Raw genomic sequence first — 7069 nt, forward strand, 5'->3', positions numbered from 1 at the left:
CATGCTGATTAGAAATTCTGGGATTTGCACTCCCAACCTATCTGGAAGATTTCTTTATTCTGAGTGGGTAAGTTTGCACTTTCCCCTGTACTAACAATGGCACATGGTATTGGTGCTTTTGAACTTAGGTGTTGGAGAAGACTCCTGAGAAGACCATCAGTAGCCAAGAAAACAAACAAATAGATCATCAAACCAACCCACCCAGAGTTCTCACTTGAGGCACAAATGACCAGGTTCATCTTACTTCAGGCACATGCAAAGACCCAGCTTTCTGGAAAAGGCTCTGATGCTGGGAAAGGTGGAAGGAAAGAGAAGAAGAGGAGGACCAGCAGAAAAGGTGGAGGGATCTTTGGAAGACCTGCAGGACCAGGATGGGGACAGATCTTCCTGAGGAAAGCCTACCCAGACGGTTGCTAAGCGTAGACACAGACTTAATGATATACAATCAATCAAAATAATGGCACATTAAATTCTGTACATCAGAAATGGAGAATAATTGCTTTGGACGTTATATTGCTCATCTGTTTTAATGCTGTTTGTCACTCTGTCTTCCAATAATGGGGAATCTTTATCCTGTAGCTGACCTATAGTTGAGCCAAACCCCCAGAACCTCAACCAGCATGGCTACATGAGGAAGTGATGGGGACTGTAGTCCTGTTCTATTTGGAAGGTCCAATTTCTAATTTGGGGCAAATAAGCCAGGAAGAATAAGCTAGATCAAAAGCGTATGATCCACAAATTCAGGTGACATTCTGTTGAGATGTTGGGAAAAACAAGACCTACTAACTGTATGTACTTTACTTGGAATACTTTGTGTATTGCATGAAAGTTCAATGCAAACCTCAACATGGTCTGTTTTTTTGTGGGAACAGATGGAAAACTTGCTGGTAAATCCAACGATGTTCCACAAAGGTGGCGAACCAGCTGTATTCTCTGGGACAGGAGAGGACAGAAACCCTTTGCTTCTGCTTTAAAAACATGGCAGCATCCCTACAGCAGTGTTGATCGGTCTTAGCAACTTTAAGATGTGTGGACTTCAACTCCCAGAATTCCCCAGCCAGCCATGCTGGCTGGGGAATTCTGGGAGTTGAAATCCACACATCTTAAAGTTGCCACGGTTGAGAAATACTGCCCTACAGGTTTCATAGTCCATGTTGACTGCATTCTATTAAAGATCGTGGAATAGCCTAAAACCAGTTTGTGAGCTGCAGGGAGAACAGAGGAATTGATTCCATGCTAAGGAAGATGGAACAAAAACAAAAGTTACCCCTTATGTTTATATCCTGCCTTTCATTCAGGAGTTGAAAGCAATGCACATAGGACTCCTTTTTCCCTACAATAACAACCTTGAAAAGTTGGGTTGAGAGGGACTGACCCAAAGTCTCCCAGACAGCATCCATGGTTGAGGGGCACTAGAACCCAGGTCTTCCAACTCCCAGTCCACTGCAAGAGCCAACACTGGTCCTTGCAGTGTGCGGGAGAGACTGGCCCAAATCCCCCAGGGCTCTTCCATGGTTGTAGAGGAACTAGAACCCGTCTCTCTGAGGCCAACAGGTTCTCCACCACTAGCCCTGATGGACTTCTTGGTTTAGGACCTTAGACCTTAGACCTTAGACCATTCATTTTTAAGACTGCGTGGGAAGGGATTTTTCTACAGATGTGCATCTGGCACAGCCTTCCCTAGTTTGGGGCCCATTCAGATGGATGGCTTTTGTGTCCAAGTCCTTAGCCATGGCCATGCTGCTTGGGGAATTCTGGGAATTAGACGTCCACCCAACTGGTGGAGAAGGCTAATTCAATCTCCTGCAGCTACAATATTTTGTTCCTAATGGGGGCAGATACAATGTGTTAAAAAAAACTATTTGTATAGCATACCAAGTCAAGGTTAATTGAACTAATAGTCTTGAAACAGACTTGTTATTTTATCAAGGACCCAGGAAATTCTTTTTGATCATGGATAATTTCCACCATGCAATAAGGTAGGTCTTAATCTGGGTGACATACCTCTCGGCAGAGACGTGAGAAATGAAGTGCCCATTTATTTCCCAGGAAGCTATAAAGAGAGAGCTTGATTTAGTGCCATTTTAATCAAAATTCTGGCTTTGCTTTAAAGTACCTCTTCTGCCATTTGCTAGCTTTGAGTCCTTCTAATGAAGACCCAATTTTCAATAACCTTGTGAGGTTTTAGCTTTTTTATTAGTGCAAAAAGCCTGCATTGGTTTTTTAATTTTTTTTTTATCCCGCCTTTACTATTTTTATAAATAACTCAAGGCGGCAAACATACCTCATACTCCTTTGTCCACCTATTTTCCCCACAACAGCCACCCTGTGAGGTAAGTTGGGCTGAGAGAGCTGCTGCTGCTGCTGCTCTTCCCTTTTCTACTTACTTCTTCTCTTCTTTCTTCTTTTTTTCTTTCTTCTTCTCTTCTTTCTTTTTTTTCTTCTTCCTTCTCCTCTTCTTCCTTCTACTCCTCCTCCTCCTCCTCCTCCTCAGCATACTTTTCATCAACATTAGTCCTGGTTTCTTACCAACTATAATCCAACAGGAAGGTTTTATGTAACAACAAATAATTAAATTCAGGAGGAAGAGTTAAGCAAAATCAGATGACTTTAAACGACAACTGCTTTGGAAGAGAGACATTTTTCTTAGTTTTTTGTGTTTTTTTAATTAGCACCACACCAAGCAGCCTTTTCTAATCTCTGCTTCTTCCATATGTGTTGGATTACAAATCCCTCCCTCCCCAGAAAGTGTAGCCAATGGGAGTTGTAGTTTAACTCTTGTGTGTGTATGTGAGTGCCTTTGAGTCAGTTTTGGACTCCTGGTTCCATATCACAGCTGAACATCAACTAAATAACTTGGTGAAGCATACTGTGTGAACACACCACCCCCTGGTTCAAAGTTATCCAGTAAAACCATACTGAGGGGGAAGCTGAATCTGAATTAGTCCAACACATTAACCCTTCTATCACTGCGGCTGCTTTTAATGGCTGTGGTAAGTATAGAGGATGGCCTTGAAGGACAGAGGAATGTTCCAAGGCAACAATCACAGAAATGAGGCTTGAGCCCAGACCAAGAAAGTGGTTTGCGAAAATGACTCAGCCACCCTCCCCGCAATTCACATAAAAGAGGGAGGAAGGGAAGCACATTCAGACTTGCAAGGTTCTGTTATTGAAGCTGTTCTAATAAAAGTAGCTTAGGTCTATGCAGTGTCTGTTTTTTAGTGTTATGGAATGGGTCTCTGAAGGGGGAGGTGATGTGGACTTCAGTAACAGAGCTGGTTCTCAGGAAGGAGGGAGTGCATTCCAAGGAGGAGGGCAAGATAAGAGGAAACACACTCCAGGGATGGAACATGGGAAGACTAAGAGGTTCAGGGTCGCCTTGCCCTAGAGCCTCCCAGTTTAGGTTGGAATAGAGTAGAATTAGTCTGGCAAGAATCTCTATATGGTGTGAGCAAATAAAGAACTGAAGTTTGGATGGACTGATTCTTCCTCATTCTTGGGCTGAGCCTGACAGTCTGGTCAATAGCTATGTCCAGCTACCATAATTTTCCACAATGCCCATGGAGTCCCATGAGCCAGGTGGTCGAGAGGGGAGGGGTTGAACTGTAGTGAAGTCCCACCACATTCTTGTCTGCCAGTTTGGTAAATGCTTCATTCTGTAGGCTTCAAAGCAGGTCCTCTGTTCTCTGGAGAACCTGCTGTCTACACCATGGTCCCATGGTCCTATACCTGCTCGTGGTGATCCAGCTTTAAAGACCCTATGGTGTGGCCTCACTAGCACAGGGCAAACTGTGGTATCTGTTGAGTATTTGAGATTGGCTCCAGAGAGTGTGATGATAAGGAAACAACATCTTGTCCTTTCCTCTGCTAATTCCCCATAAGATCCTTAAGCTTGACTGGCCTTCTTCCAACGTCACTCAGCTTTCTTTACCAAAATGAACAGTCTACCATTTTCCTAATTCCAAGTTGATGACCATCTTTAACCCATTTCCTCAATTGTAGGCAGTGAGGGTGCTGGCATCCAGCAACACATCTCTTTCTAGTTTACTGTGGTTAGAATACCGAAATCTGCCCTCTGCCCATCAGCTGCAACATTGACAAGATTAGCTGGTAATTAAAGACTCAGCCCAATCAAGTAGAATGGTAGGGGGCAGGGAAGAGGACAACTCAATTAGCAGAATGTCACTGAATCTAATTTACTTTGTTTACTACAATGAATGAGAGAAGCAGAGTAGGTCACCTTGGGAGGCAGTCTAGGGTCTGAAAGGCTGAATTACTTCCAACACAGGCATACAAAATATGTGTGTGAAATGCACCTAGGCGATGTTGATATAAGCAGATTTTGCAGAAGTAGTAATTCCTGACTAAGAAATGTACATGGAGGGGAAACAGAGGGAATGGAAATGCTAGATCAATATGAAGCACCCAGTACAGAGTGGTACAACTTGTACAAGTTGCCATGCTTAGCTGAGCATAAAAATGGGGTGTGCAACTTTTCTGAAGCTCAGGGCTTTAAGTGGGGGGCTGTAAGCCACTCTCCCCAAAAGGGAAGGTGGGGCCAGAAGAAAAACGTTTCACTGCATTTCAATCTATAGTGGGTACAATTACTGTCCAATGATGTGCTTTATACTTTTGGGTTCTACTCCACTCACAATGACTCTTCAGTCACAATTTTTGGAGGTTTGGCATATTTACAGAGTTGGTGTGCAGCCTGGTGGAAAACTGAGCATCTAGATCTTGCAAATTGGGAAGGGTGGAGATATTCATTACTCTGTCCTCACAGCAAAATGTTTTGGGGAACAATCCCTTTTCTAGGAATTTGGATCTCTGCCTTGGCTCACAGAGGTTCAGAAGCAAAGTCGATAAACCTGTTATTTTACCCCATTCTTGTCCCCCTCCTCCTTTAATTTTTATTTTACAAGCCTCTAATGCACCATTGTCTGACCACTTCAATATTTTTAGCGGTACCTGGTGCGCAATAAATCTGGCTCTAATGCTCTGCCAAAGGGAGCATTCTGGCATTAGAGAAGATGAATTCACAGTTGCACACATCAGCCAATCTCCAATTTTTAATTTTATTGCTTAACTGAATCTGTGCTTTGAACTGGGAAGACTTATTTCTCACGTCCCCAAGTGCTCCGAATTAGTCTCTGGGTGATGAAACGTAATCCATGCATACATGCGCCATCCTCAAATTAAATTAATTTCGAGGAGATGGCCTCTTTCATTTAGTGGGCAATTTGTGGGATGGGTTGCATGGAAAGCAACTGATGAAATACATATAATTAAACGAAATCACACAGCCCTTGGCTGCCCCAAATGAACATGTGAATGTATAGAAGCAAATAACAGATTACGGAGATCTACCCTTTGCCAGTCTGAATACTTATTTTTAGAAAAGAAGCCCTGTTAATTTGTCAATGCAGCATCTTCACCCAGAAGCATTATCTACCTTTTTAGAGTAAATCCAATATTTTAAGAAAAGGGAAGCCAGGACAACCATTTCCTGCAGTTTCATTCTCTGCTACCTGAGCCAAGTTCCTCCAGTCTTCAACCATCTGTTAGTTCAGTGCCCAGTGAATTAAGATGTTTACATTTGCAATGAATTTCCCACCCACATATCTAAAGTGTTACTTTTTATTAACTGTTAATGCCCATTAACTTCTTCATATTTGTGGCACCCACCAAAAATCCAGAAGTGCCCATTGGTGAGAGGTCTTGCCTGCACTGAACACCACTAATCTAGATGATCTCCCAACTTTGGTTGGGTGCTTGGATAACATTAAGCCAAGTCTGCCTCATCACAGCCCACTAAAATGATAAATGACACCCCCACCCCACATGAATAACACTAAAATTCCTTTAAGGTTGAGGTTGGGTGAGAAATAAATATGCCACCTACTTTTCATAGTTTCTTCATTGGTATATCACAGCTGCCACACCTGGCAAAAAGCTGCACATTCGCTGTATGATATGCTCCATTCTCTCTTCATTTTGCAGCAAGCTCAGTTTCTCTTTTGAAGACTTACTATCATGTTTGCTTGAAAAGGATATTGTAACCCTGTCTTGTTCAACACTGATTAAAACTCGAATGCCTCTTGTTTGCCGGATTTGCTATTGATCGCAACAGCGGTTCAACAAAGGCGAGCTGCCGCTTTACTTGATGAAGACAATCCCCTTACCCTGCAACATCAGAGCAATTTTCAGCGCAATATTAAGACAGGAGTGAAAACAAAACTCATAAGGCTTTTCGATTCCTATTGTTATTGCAGACAAAAGCTTCTGATAGAATTAATAGACTTGTCTTTATTCTAAATCTTTGCCTTGTCTGCACTGTCCTCAGGTATCCCTTCCCTTCACCAACTTCCCTTCCCTTCCTTCTTCTCCATTTACCAACTTCCCTTCCCTTCCTTCCCTCCCTTCCCTTCCCTTCCCTTCCCTACCCTTCCCTTCCCTTCACCAACTTCCCTTCCCTTCCTTCTTCTCCATTTACCAACTTCCCTTCCCTTCCTTCCCTCCCTTCCCTTCCCTTCCCTTCCCTACCCTTCCCTTCCCTTCACCAACTTCTCTTCCCTTCCTTCTTCTCCATTTACCAACTTCCCTTCCCTTCACCAACTTCCCTTCTCTTCCCTTCCCTTCCCTTCTTTTCCCTTGCAGATTTCTCCTTCCTCTTCCATGGTCTCTCCATGTTTAGGGGGTGGGAAACAATCCCTCCTTCTATTTAAAAAAGAGCTGTGTTTTATTTTTCTGCTGATTTTCTGTTTTTTTTCCCCCTTTTAAAGCTCATGAAGTTCATGCAGAATTGCTATCAAAAGAACATCGTTTGGGGTTCATAACCAGCAGGGGGGTCTGCTGGGTGTGGTCAAAAAGGTCAAGATGGCTGGTTTTTTTAAGCACATCATATGCACGACACACATAAAAAATGGGCGGAGGTTTAATTGCACCATCACAGCCCCCCATCTTGACTTTTTGATCATGTCCCAGGGATACTCCTGAAGAAAGCAATCTCCTTCCTCAACTTTGGAGCATGCCAACCAACTACTGGTGATTCCCATGGTACACAATTAAC

The sequence above is a fragment of the Candoia aspera genome, chromosome 14, assembly GCF_035149785.1.
Source record: "Candoia aspera isolate rCanAsp1 chromosome 14, rCanAsp1.hap2, whole genome shotgun sequence".
In the NCBI taxonomy this organism is placed as follows: Eukaryota; Metazoa; Chordata; class Lepidosauria; order Squamata; family Boidae; genus Candoia; species Candoia aspera.